Source organism: Ictidomys tridecemlineatus, chromosome 8, assembly GCF_052094955.1.
Source record: "Ictidomys tridecemlineatus isolate mIctTri1 chromosome 8, mIctTri1.hap1, whole genome shotgun sequence".
In the NCBI taxonomy this organism is placed as follows: domain Eukaryota; kingdom Metazoa; phylum Chordata; class Mammalia; order Rodentia; family Sciuridae; genus Ictidomys; species Ictidomys tridecemlineatus.
This window is the reverse complement of record NC_135484.1, coordinates 152,144,260-152,157,724: the sequence shown is the minus strand read 5'-3', so window position 1 is coordinate 152,157,724 and position 13,465 is coordinate 152,144,260. Positions and strand designations below refer to the sequence as shown.

Genomic DNA, 13,465 nt, shown 5'->3' with positions numbered 1-13,465 from the left:
AAATGAACCCCCAAAGTGGAAAATAATAAAAACATAAGCTTCCAAAAGAGGTGAGCACCTGTGCTCCAGATCTTTCTATGGAGTTAGAATCATGCAGCCTAAAGGTGACAAGCACCATGAGATGACCCCTCAGAATACCCAACGTCACTCGTCGCCATGATTTAGAAACTGAATGTCACCCAAATGCCCACGCGCTAAGGCTTGGTGCCCAGGGTGACACTACTGGGAGGTGCCGTGGGCTCTTAGGAGGAAGGGCCTTGCAGGAGGTCATCAGGTCGTTGGGAGCATGCCCCTGCAGGGCACTGTGGGACCTGGCCCCTTCCTTTTTCTTTTGCCACTTGACCAGGAGATGAGCAGTGATCTGCCACGTGCCCACGCCACTGCCATCCAGCACCACCAGCCAAGGCCTAAAAGCAATGGGTCCCATCCAATCATGAACTAGACCCTCTTAAAACTGATCCAACATAATCACTTGCTTTTTATAAGTTAGTTATCTCATCATAGTAACACAAAGCTGACTCACACACTTATCCATAAGACTAGATAGATACACAAATATCATTAAATTTCCAATTCACTTTTCCTTAAAATTAATGGTGTGGCTGGAACAGCCCTAGTCTCACCCAGAGACCTCCACCTAAAGTTATATACTTGCTACTTTAAAATATTGCTTCCTTATCTGGTGCAATGATGCAGCCTTATAATCCCAGTGACTCAGGAGGCCGAGGCAGGAGGATTGCAAGTTCAAGGCCAGCCTCAGCAACTTAGCAAGGCCCTAAACAACAAGACCCTGTCTCTCAATAAAATGTAAAAATGGCTCAGGACGTATGTAGCTCAGTGGTTAAGCATCCCTGGGTTCAATCTCCAGTACCAAAAAATAAAAATAAATAAAATACTGGCTCCCTCTGCCTGTCTGGTGACAAAACCATCTACCGTATCTGCAGTCTCTATAAATCCAATATGCAGCAGTCAAACAAGTCATCAATTGAGCAATCTCACATATTACCAACAGGTAGGGAGCCTCAAACTGTCTTATATTGAACAGAGAAAACCCTAAAGAAACACAGGATAGAGAGCCTTCCTCCATGAACACCAGGCCCCTCACAATACTTTGGGAGGGAAAGATGGAATGGAAGAGAAGATGGAGAAATGCAAAGTTAAATGGGATTATTCAAGGACCTGAGGGCCCACGGTCCTTAACGCAGTGGTCTGAGGTTGGCCGTGGTTCACAGAACCTAGGGGCTCACTATGGCCAAATGCGGTTCTAAGTTTGGGGGGAAGTAAAGCTGCACACCCCCCTCCCCCCTTAGCCTTCCTTCAGGAAAGAGATTGACAATGGGCATCTGTAAAAGGCCAGCTGACCTGGACCTCTGGCCTGTCCTCCCGGGCAGCTGTCTCTAGAGTCAATTTCAGAATACACGAAACCAAATGTGACTGGAGGAGTTGGAGGAGAGGAAGAAATGAGGATCACCTCACTGGAGCCCACGTTAACCAAAGCCAGATGCTCGGACACCCCTGTGAGGCTGTGGCGAGGCCGCGTCCCGGGCATCCCCACTCACACCGCTGCCAGGTCGGAGTCCAGGACCCCGGCGGTCATCCTTCAACCTGTCCACTTGACCAGGATGACTCTGACCTGTCTCGGTGTTTGAAAAAATAAAATGAGAGCTATCTCACATTAAATTTAAAAAAAAAAATGCTTACACTGTTAGAAATACTGCTGGGAAATGACAAATTTTAAATCCCCTATAATATGATTATGGCTACTAGCATGAAAGGGGATTACTCTCAACTGAAATAGAAAATTAAGGAGCAAAACTCCAGATAAGACAGAATACAAACGAAGCTGGCAGCATCCCCCTTCCTGAAGGGCGCTCAGCAGTCGCTGCGACCTCGCCGGCCCAGGACGCTTCGGCAAAGCCCATTCCCAGGCGCTGTGAAGAGCACAGCCGGGCTGTGCCACGCAGACGCTGCACCACGGGGTCAGATCGACGACATTCAGGCATCTGCGGCAGGATGATAAATGCCAGCCAAGACTCTGGAATTTAGCGCCTCTGAGGAAGCCCGTCAGGACGTTCCTGAATTAAATCACGCACCCGACCCACTTTTGTTTCCTCGGGAGCTTCTACTTGCAAAAGCGCTTGGGAGGCCCTGGACACGTGGGTGACATCGTGGTGGACAGGGAGCTCCAGGGAGAAGAGAAGCTGCTGCCCAGGCCTTTTGCAGGGCTTCCTGGGGGGTGGGCACGGCGTGGTGGCCAGGCCTTCACCTAAGGAACTTCCAGGACGGTGCCTCCTAACGGGAAGAGGCCGCTCCCCGGTTTTCATAGGAAATGAATGGCCTCCAAAGGACGGGTTTGAGAAGGCAAGGGAAGGAACGGCTCCTTCCCAGTAAATGTGAAACACGTGGTTTTCTTAGAGGGCTCTGTCCACCCTACATTACTTCACTCTGTGAAAGAGACACATCATGAAGATTTAAGCCCATGCCCCGCAGAGGAGAACATGCATCTCTGTTTAAAGCCAGAGGCGCAGTCTTTGAGTAATGATTCCAAAGGGAGCCCGCACCCTCCCACTGAGCCGCAGCATCCCCCGTGCTATGGGGGAGTGGGCCGGACTCGGCCTCCAGGAGCGATTTGCTCAGGGGACCATCTTCGGGATCTGAAGAAACCACTCCAAGCCAACGGAAAGGCAAAGGTCTCGGTGGGAAACGGGAGGCCCTGCCCCCCACGTGGGCGCTTGGGTTCGAGAATCATCTGTGTTCTCGGTGCGTCTCTGGGTCGGGCGCTGGCTCTTTATTTCAGCTGTACAGAAGAATCATCTGGAAAGCTTAAAAAAAATCCCACAGGTCTCCATGAGGTTCCAGAGCTGGGAGCACCATTCCATCCCCATCTGACACCAGCCGCGCTGACTCATCATGACACTCTGTCTCGGAGGCTTTGAGGTGACCTGCCACGCCAGTCTTCCATCATCCTTCCCCCGGATCTCCAAGATGCTCTCACGGGAATATCTGAGCCCCCCGCACCGGGCTCCACTCAGGTTCCACTTGGCCACTTGCACAGGATGTGACACCGTGTGGGAAGCTCAGCTCCCCACCCCCACGGCCCTCTCTTGTCCGTCACAGGCTCGTCTTGAGGGAAGGCCTGGGTGGGTCTCTCCGGGGGTCCTGGTCCACTTCCAAGCAATCCTTACCACCGCCTGTCACTTGGTCCACATGCTTCTCACAGACACCTCAACTGTCAGCCTCACCCCAAACACACACCCTGCCAGGCAGAGCCGTGCCCTGCTCCCTGAGGGACCAGGGGCCTGCCCACAGGGGCAGCGCCCTCCTGGGCTCAAGGAGCTGTCAGTATGAGCCAAGGCCGCGTGCACCGAGCCCTGCCCCGCGCACACGCCGTCCCTGCATCCCGCCGCGTCTCCAGTGATGATCGTGTCTGGGTCAGACAGGGAGAAGGCGGCCAGGACCTCAGTCAACTTGCTACAGAATCTTTATTTCTGGGAAATCTATCCAAATTCACAGACCCAAATCAGGAACTTTAAAAAAGCAGCAGCCTAAGATTCGAAAACACAGCATGCTGGGCAAGATGGCCTTCTAGATGTCTAGATACCTTTTAAGCTTAAAAAATTAAATTACCCGGTGGCTCCATGAATGCCACCCGTGGCATGCCATTTTCCACACGACGCCATCCACATATTTGCTTAACGTTTTGACCCTAGAAGTGGGAGGAGCTGATGGCAGGAGGCTCATGGTTCACTGAAGGATTGGCAGGTGCCAGGCTGCCGCCTTCCATGCTTTATTCCACGTGATTCCCACAACCCAGTGGAGGAACCTCGGAGACTCCACTTGATAGAGGTGTCAATAGACAAAACAGCAAGCCCCTGGTCAGCGTGGCCAGATGATGGCTGGGATTTGCGGAGAACCCAGGCCGACTCCAAAGCCCTCGGGCCACTCCTGGGAACAGGGGCAGCCTGTCTTTCTTGAGTGGGTGACGTATTAAAACCCCTCTCCCCCAGCCACTGGAAAGGGGAGGCATGGGCACGAGGCCCAGCTCAGTCCCCAGCTTTAATAGGAATAAATATAATATAATATAAATGTATGAAGAGGTCAACAGACAAAAGCAGACAGTGACTGACATCTGGAGAAGCAGTGTGTCTGTTCTACACTGAGGAGTTAAAATGTTACTTGTGACCCTAAAAACAGAGGCCAAAGTGGACATCCCTGCCGCAAAGAGCAAAACCAGGACCCAAGCTGGCTCTCGAGCCTTGTGCCTGAGCACACGCACTCTCAAGGATAAGTAGGTCCTCTCACCCGGAGGGGCCACTCCAGGACCCCAGGGAGCCTGAAGCCAGAGTATGCAGCCCTACGTAAACTGTCTCCTCCCGCGCACCCAACCTCAAGGTCAAAGCTAACTCATGAACTAGGCACAGCAGAGGTAAACAGTAGGTGATAATACAACAATTTTAAGTGCACTACCATAAAAGTTATTTAAAACTTATGAACTGTTTTGCATTGAATATTTTTAGACCACAGTTAATGTGGAGATGGACGCTGCCATCAGCTCCCCTGGGCCATAAACGTAGGTGCTGTGCCTCCGTGCTTTCCCACTCTGCCCGAAACCCCTCACGACCTCCACCTCACTCCGTCAGCTGGAGAACTCCTAGTCAGACCTCTAAACCACATTCAGGCCTCGTCCACCTGGTTTTCTTCATATCCCTTTCCTCCACAGAATGAATGATTCTCCTCTCTGAATCATTTGTCTAGCTCACACTCCGTGAGGCCTACCTTTAATGTTGTAATTATGTCCTAACTTTAAGTCCCCAGACCCTGGCAACCTGCCCGGCCACTCTAACTGTCGCTCAGTGAATGCTTCCTTGGCTGAATACTCCTCTTAAATCTCATTATGGATGTTTATAACTCAGGTGTTTTATCAAAAAGCTCACACTTACTTGCTGCGGATATAAAGAATGGTGTTTGGATGTGGCTACATGTACTTTTGGAACCCTAATTTCCCCTTTTAAGAAGCCCTCTTCCCAATTTCAACCTTTACACTAGTCAATACAGTCTCTCCCAAGCACAGAAACAGGTGCAGAAGGAAGGAACAGAATAGAAAGTCCAGAAACAAACCCGTGGGTGGATGGCCGACCACCTCAGGCCAGGATGCTGGAGGGACGTGATCTCGTCACGGGACAGTGGGAATCTGGATCTGCATGTGCCAAGGAGGGAGGCTGGGCGGTCGCACCATGACCACCAGATCAAAACAGAAGAAAGTCTCAGATGTGACACTTGAAAATGTAAGACCCCGAGAAGAAACCTATGGAAAGATCTCCTGGAATTGATCTTGGCAACGATCTTTTACAATACAAAACCAAAAACAAACAACAGAAGAAAACAGGTGGCACTACGTCAAACTAAAGAACTTCTGCACAGCAGAGGGGGTGACCAACAAAACCCAAGAAGAGGACCCACAGAAGTGGAGAGAATTCTGTAAGCCATGTATCTGATAAATGGTTAATATCCCAAAGACATAAGGAGCTCATTCAACTCAACAGCGGGGGGGGGGGGGGCGGGGGGACACGCCAGCAAAGCACCTGAATAGAGACTTCTCCAAAGAAGAGGTACAAATGGCGTCAAGTACCTAAAAAGGCATTGGTCATCATTAATCCTCAGGGAGTCAACTGCAGTGAGATTCCCCAGCACCCGTCAGCCTGGTGGTTCTCGGAGGCCTCATAAGCCCCCGTATGGCAGAGGAGTGTGCAGAGGAAGAGAACCTTACAGTGAGCCATTGGGAAAACGCTAGGAGGGTCCTCCCCACGTCCTACGTAGGACTGTTCTGTGATCTAGCACTCACACCTCCGGGTGTACATCCAGAGGAGAGGAAACTGCCCTCGTAGCAATATTTCTGCACCCCAGGCTCACTACAGCCAAGATACGGACACAGTCCCAGTGCCTCTGGTGGGTGAATACAGAGCATGTGATCTGTATGTACACACACACACACACACACACACACACACACACTCCATGAAACACCATCGGTATAAATAATGCAAACCCCTCACCCTTTACAACATACGTGGACCTGGGAGCCGGTACGCTGGGTGTCGAGAGGCAGAGACACGCTGTGTGAACTCCAGTGTTGGGAATGCTACCAAGGTCAGGCTCTCAGGAGGCTAGAGGTGCCGGTGACATGACGGGTAGGTACAAACTTCCAATGCAAAGAAACAGCTCCCGGGACCTGATGACAGCACCGTGGCAGTTACGGGACTGTGCTGGTGACCTGAACTCAGACAACAGGTCGTCAGTGTCCTGGCCTCCACCTGGTGACTCAGGTGGTCAGGAGGTGTCATTATCCTTATCTGACCCTGTGATCACCACACAACACGCAGCAGAGCCTCACGCTCTACACCGTGACTATACACAATGTCTATGTGTCAACTATTCCTCAATAAAGCTGAAATAAAACAGAAAACAATATCAACGAATTTTAGCAAGACAACCTATTATAAATGGGCATATGCAGGTATTCCTTACAAACTCCTTCATACCACATTTCTTTCTTTTAATTATTTAATTGTTCTAACTTGTTATACACCGTTGGCAGAATGCAGTTCATTTCATATTACACACATAGAGCACAATTTCTCAAGTCACTGATTGTACACCAAGTATTTTCACACCATTCCTGTCTTCATACATGTACTTGGGGTCATGATGTCTAACTCATTAATACCACATTTCTAAGCGGGGTCGATTCTAGTGCTTCTAGTAGATTCTCTTCTTTTGTAAAACACAAATTCACAAGGAAGCAGTCATACTTTAAAAAATAATGTAAAATATTTTTATAAAACAACCTAAGCTTGGCTTTTGAAATTGCCTTTTCTATAAAATGTATTTACTTTTCAAGGTGAAATAAAGGGCACTGTGTTCAGAAGAAACCTCCATCCTGAGACGACTTCTGAGCTACTCTGGTACAGCATGGGTTCCCAGAGAAACGCAGAGAAGTGAAGATGTTAAAAGCTCTGCTATTTCCATCAAAAAAGACGACTGGATCTCCAGGGAACGGTACCCACACCCACATCCATGAGATCAAGAGCTGAGCACCCTCTCAGCGAGACGCAGCCAAGATGCGTGGTCTGAGGCCGGATGCCTGGGCGCAGGCTTTAGCTAAAGCAACTCCCAGGTCCTGGGACAAGTTAGCTTCTCTGCATCTCATTTTCATCATTTGTGAAGTTATGTGGAGATGCAATGCATGGAGATGTTGGATTAAATAAGTTCTCTCACAGAAGAGCTTGGCACAGGATTCAACATGCACCCAGCATCAGGACTAAAATCCCATCTTCAACACATAGCACACACTCAGAAACAGACTTAGCTACAAGAAGGAGCTTGTCTCTTGCTAGTTTAGCTTAGCTCTTGGGAAGGATCGGAGGCTCACACTTATTCCAAAACGTAAATAAGACACTGGAAACACAGGAACAGGACGGCGGGACGCGTAGTGTGGGTGCTGTGTCCTAACAGTATGGACAGCTTCTCTCCTCCCCAAGAGATGAGTGGGGGGCTGCACCCCAAGCCCTAGGGAGTCCTTGTTTGGAGGCTCTGTGGAGGATGCCGATTCTACAAGTCATTTTACATTCAATTACTCTGGGTGTCAGGCAGCAAAGTTTCTTAGCAAGAATTCCCAGACATGGATCTTTATAAATAAGATTTTTTTAAAAAACATGTTTGTCCCAGTGCGTATTTACCAGAGCAAGAGGGTGATGAAACCTAGTCTCGTGTCCTAAACGGGTTTTAACAGCCACATGTGTTTTTGTCCCCATGTGCTTGGGGGATTTCATAATCCACACTGGCCACAATCATTCAAATCAGGCTTCATAAAAAGTTTTGCTATAAACAAAGCATTTTAAGTCGCTAAGTCGTCATCAAGGAGTATTAAAACACACAAAAATATTTTTCCAGGACAAACAATTCCCAAAATACTATGGAGGGACTCAGATTTAAGCACCCATGTTCACATTAGCTGAAAGACAGAAGCCACCCAAGCACCATTTGTGGATAAATGGAGTGTGGTTTATACACATGGACGGAATATTACGCAGCCTTAAGAAGCACATCCTGCTTCCACATGGATGAACAGCCAATATCGTGTGATTCCACCTCGGAGAGGTGCCCAGAGTGGTACCTTTCCACAAAGAAAGGTGGCTGCCAGGAGCTGACGGGAGGCCGGAACCCAGGAGCCCGAATTTGACAGGCGCAATTTCAGCTTGGAAAGATGAAAACGTTCTGGAATGTGGTAACTGTGCCCAGCACCAGGCCAACTTAATGCTCATGAACTACATGTTCGCCACAGTGAGTTCCATGTGATGTGCATTTTAACCCAATGGAGAACATCAGAGAGCACCTGCAACTCAGAGGAAAAGGAAGAGCAGGTCTCTATCAACGACCTTGGGCCAAAGAAAGCTCATTTGGATAATTCCAAGCAAGAGAATTCCCGAGGAACCAGGTTGCGACCCTGCCCTGAGGAAGGAGGAGGAGAAAAATCTCCCCTCTGTCTCACTTCAATTCAGAAAAATAGTACAAGCCCCAATCACTTTGAAAATTAAAGGGAAAACGAATCACACGCTGCTGAGATGGGACTCTCAGTCCCAGCCCAGAACCCCGGAGCTCTGGGTGTTCACCTGGGCACCTCCGGCACAGCGCCCCAGGAGTCCCGTACCTGCATCAGAAGGGAACAGCCTCAGACACCACAGTGTCCAGCAGGAACTCAAGCCATTCGTCATCTTTACTGTCCAAGCAGAGCCTGATAAATTCCAGTTAGGCTAATCCCATTAAGATCTAACACTGTTATCTTTTTTAAGTGAAAATATATTTAATTAGGTCACAGGAAGGAAGGGGCAGTCTGGCTCCCCGGCTTCAGCCCCCGTTTCTCGGGGCCTGCAGACATGATAGGAATATGGATGAAACTATTTGTTCCTGGCACATTTCTTCTCCTTCTCCTTGCCCTTCCTCCCTGCAGTCACGTTGATGGACATTTTACTGTACCTTGCCACCAAAGAGCTCGCAAGGGAAGGGTAGTTCTTCGGAAGTGAAGACGGGCAGAATGTTTTCCATCCACACCACCTTCCTCCCACCTGCAGCCCTGGAGGACTGCGCAGGGAGAACCCCGAGCGCCAGGCTGCCACCACGTCTGAGTACCTATTTCTTTCGCAACACTGAATAAAAGATCAGGCAAATGATCATTGACCTGGAAAATGGCAGAATCACACATGGTGTACCTCATCGTCAAGGAGGAATGGAAAACGAATGGTTTCGTGGGCAGCAAGACACACAGGACGATGGAAAGGCCTCTCCTGGTACTCAGAGTCCTAGGATGGCAGGTTCCAAAGAGCCATTTAAAAAAAATGATCATAATAAAGCGCACACACACATACAGAAGGTAGCCCCATCTGTGAGTGTCCAACTCTGGGGAGGCTGGAGGCTAGGATTTTCCAAACAGCTCTTGGGGACTCTAGCACATCCCTACCCAGGCGTCCACGCCAAACAATCTCTACCTGATGGAGTCCACCCCTGGGCCTTTCTGCACTCACCTGGTTTAGAATGATCTGGAAAGATAAACAGAAAGCTCCAATAGATTCAAATTATTTTTTTTCTGATTCTTATCAGATAAGGTGATTTTCATTTATTCTGATTACAGGTTTCGCTAGAATGAGAAACAGGTGGTCTATGAATATTTGGTATTGCTGGGAGCAAATTTACATATCGCCAGAAAACAGAAATTTTCTAATCACATAAATCATAAATTGTAATCACACAAGAAACAGGTCTTTCGATGTCTCTTAGATGAGAAACAGTTCTTCAAAAGGCCTCGGAATCAGAGCTCTGGGGCCCACATCTCTCCAAAAACCTGCCAGACGGTGAAGAGTCCACAAAACGGTTTGGGAAACGCGTAAATGCAGGTCTATTGTCCTAAAAGGAAACAGTTGACTGAGACCAATCAGGTTTTAAACGCCTGCTATCAATTAAGAATAAGTAAATTTATGAATTGATTAGATTTCTTCCTCATCTTGGCAAACGAAATCGGGCCTTCGCTTCCGCCCCATCTGCCCTCAGCAGGGGAGGAAAGGGCACGAGACAGAATCAGCACCACCGGCATCAAAGAAAACACCTCCGCCCCGTATTTTTTATTGGAAAAATAAATTTTGTTTTCCAGTAAGCTATTTCATTTTTTTTCTTAAATCTGTTTTTCCTCAAGGCTAAAGTTCTATTTATTTTTCAATGAGGCCCACGAAACCTCCCAAGTGCAACTTGGACCTGCATCTGGCTGATCCTCCAAATGTGACCGACCCAATTCACGCTGCTCATTTTCTAATGAGTGCTGCGATCCGGGGAGAGCATGCGGGAGAGCCAGCAGACTAACCGGGGCTCCTGGGCAGCAGCGGGCAGGCAGGGTGAGCCAATCCCGCAAGTCAAGCTCTAACCACGCCTGCCAGAAACCAGGGGGCAAAGGTGAAAAACCCTGCCAAGAACATCCGTGGGACTGGTTTCCCTTTCCTTTTCCACAGACTGTTTCAACACTCCAGCCACCAAGGCAGCTCAACCTTTCCTTTCTTAACTCGGGGACCACAAGGACATCTTGAAAAATTAAAAATGCCTCACGCTGCAAAATGTAATATCAGTGTCCCTGGCTTCCTTTCCTGGAGCCATATCCTCTTACGGGAAAGAGAAGGACGGCGCGGCCAGAGGGGGTGTCGTTGGCATGCTACCAAGTGCACACGTTTCTGACCAAGACACCTACAGACAGAGCTGGCCAGATCTCCTCCCCAGACCCAGACTGGCCAGAGACACGGCAGAGAGGGTCAGCCCCAGAGCCAAGCAAACCGCAAAAGGCTAGAGATGGCGGGAAAACTCCGAGTCAGCTCCCTGGTGGGGTAAATAGGGAACGGTAAGCCCCCCAGCATACCTGCTCAAGGGCTATGCTCATTCTCCTCCCACCTGAACCCCAAATCAAAGGCAAGTCCCCAGCAGTGGCTCCAAAGCAGGACAGCAAAGAAAGAGGCTTTAAACCCTGTGGGTGTAGAGACCCCAACTCCTCCCCACCCCACCCCACCACCCATCAAAGCCAGAATCACCTGAGGTCAAGGGAGGGCAATGTCAAAGTCCTCTCGGGTGACTCCATTTGTCCAATCGGCCATTGAGAACCACAGGTTTAAAAACGATGTTAGAAAACAGAAGCCGTTTCCCTATCACACCCTCCCAGGGCTTTACTTTCGCTGGTCGGTCCTGTTCCAGAAAGTTGGTCACCACGTCCACCCCCCCTGCTCCCAGGCACACTTCACAGTGCAGAAACAGGTGGGCCTGCTGCTCCCCACGGCTGACTTGGGGCAGACCCCACAAGGAATGGCAGGTGGTTCCCCACCCTGGTGCCCAGGAGTGTAAGCGCACATGTCTGTGTATCTGAAGTGCGCAGGACAAGTTATGATGTGCCACACAAAGGCAGATGCAGACTCAGGTGTGCAGAGAGCACAGAATCTTGGCCTTGCACAGTGGCTTCCATTCCTCACCCCAAGTTAGAATCCCCTGGAAGGCTTGTGCCCAGCCCACTCCCAGGACCCCCGACTCAGTCAGCCTGGGTGAGGGTCTACTTTTGTGCTCCTCTGACAGGGCTCCTGAGGAGCTCATGCTGCAGTCTCAGAACCCCATTTTGAGAAAACCTTCTCTGGGTGCATGTCTGACATCACCAGACATTGGAAATACAAACAGAAATGGATCTTTATGGTAACTCTAGTTACCACTGGAATATTGAATACCCCTCCATATATGATATGAAGGACTTATTCTGAATTATGGTTTAAAATGAGAAAATAGTATGGATATATATGTATTTTATATATAAATAAATAAAATGATACATATAAAATATTATCCACATTAAAGTATATGTCATATATATGATTTTTAAGAGTGTCCTTACTTTGAAGAAACATACATTGAAAAAAATAGTTGTAAACACTGCAGATAAGACTGACCCAGGCATGAGCCAGCCTCCTTCCTCAGAGGTACCCCTCATCCTGAAGTTGGTACTGAACGAGCCATGCAGATTTTATGTCACCACCGTGTACACGTATGAGTACATAAAGACAAAACCAAAAACACGAAAGGAAAACAGCACAGACAAGTCACTGCCAGAAATAGGTAAATGCCCAAAGGAGAATTGAGGGCGGCGTCAGGAACGCAGGGCAGCCCGAGGAACAGCCAGCCACAGAGACGGCCACCGAGAATCAGTGTGACCTCTCTTCTGGAAATCCCACCCACGGAGTCTCTTACCTGGATAGGCCGATGTGCGAGCTCTTCGCCGTCCCCGTCCCCTGGGTGCTAGAAGAGAAAGGAAACCCGGTCAAACGTGAAGGCTCAACAGGAGGGGGACACGCAGCAGGGGAGGTTGCAGAACTCAGGTCCTCGAGGAGCAAGGGAAGGTCCTTTATTAAGCTCTGCCCTTAGACTGCAGGACACCTGGCCACTCTGGAGCCGGCCAGGGACGGGCTGCAGAGCGTGGAGTCCTGGACAAGGCTGGAAGCCTTCAGAGAGGCAGGGTCCAGCACCAGCTCTGACCTCCTGTTCTAAAGCAGCACCAGCACGTCACGAGGCCTTTCCAGGCCCCGACGTCATGATCTGGAAAGAGGAGGGATTTTACACCTTCTCCTGGGTGGCTCTGCACATGCGGTGCAGTCGGAGAAGCCAGCCAGTGTGGGTATGCACGCAGACCCAGAGGGTTACTTTATGGAGCTGGTGTCACTTATTCTTTAACACAGGGCCGTAGAGCGAGCAAGGGCGGATAGCCACGGAAGCTCCAGACGAGAGACTGTGGCTGAGGGTGCGCCCTAACCTGCGCGAGGAACCAGAACTAGCAATAGCAACAATGAAGACCCCAGCCAGCTGACACTCCAGGAGAGACTGTGCACGCTACTCCACGGACCAGACCCTGCGGCTGGCGTCACCTCAAAGCTACAGTGAACTTCAACTCCAGGTCTTGAGAAGAGCTACAAGATCACATCAAGAGTCAATCCATTTTCTGTGCCTAGCCTCATCCTCCTAAAAAAACATCTGATCGTTTGTGCCAATGTGTTTGGTTACAAAATAACTTCCCGATAGAATATCTAACAAAATTAATTTATAACATTAATTATAAATTAATTTATATTAATTATAAAATTAATTTACTTAAAAGTTTGCATTTTTCCTCTATAAGTTAAAAAAAAAAAAAGTTGGTAACAGGTTATGTCTCTATTCAAGAAAGGAAGTTGGGAGTTTTGCTGTCCCTGAGAATTTTTAGAGACTACACTCCAAAGAACTGATGTCTTAAGCACTTGGTTCCAAAAACAAAGTTCTTGGCAATTCATGAAAGATTCAACTATTGCACAGAGTGGCTGTTTTATTTTTTTTAAGGAGAAATAATTATCTAAGGATTAGAAATATC

At 48.9% G+C, this 13,465-nt stretch overlaps 1 long non-coding RNA gene across 3 annotated transcripts in view; it reads right to left on the bottom strand.

The window, feature by feature from the left end:
- Nucleotides 1-13,465, bottom strand: part of LOC110598538 (uncharacterized) — a 234,546-nt gene that overhangs the window by 135,623 nt on the left and 85,458 nt on the right. For all 3 annotated transcript variants that reach the window (XR_002484390.3, XR_002484391.3, XR_013425489.1), the window contains exon 3: nt 12,316-12,363. This is a non-coding gene — a long non-coding RNA (uncharacterized LOC110598538). The remainder of the gene's footprint in view (nt 1-12,315; nt 12,364-13,465) is intronic.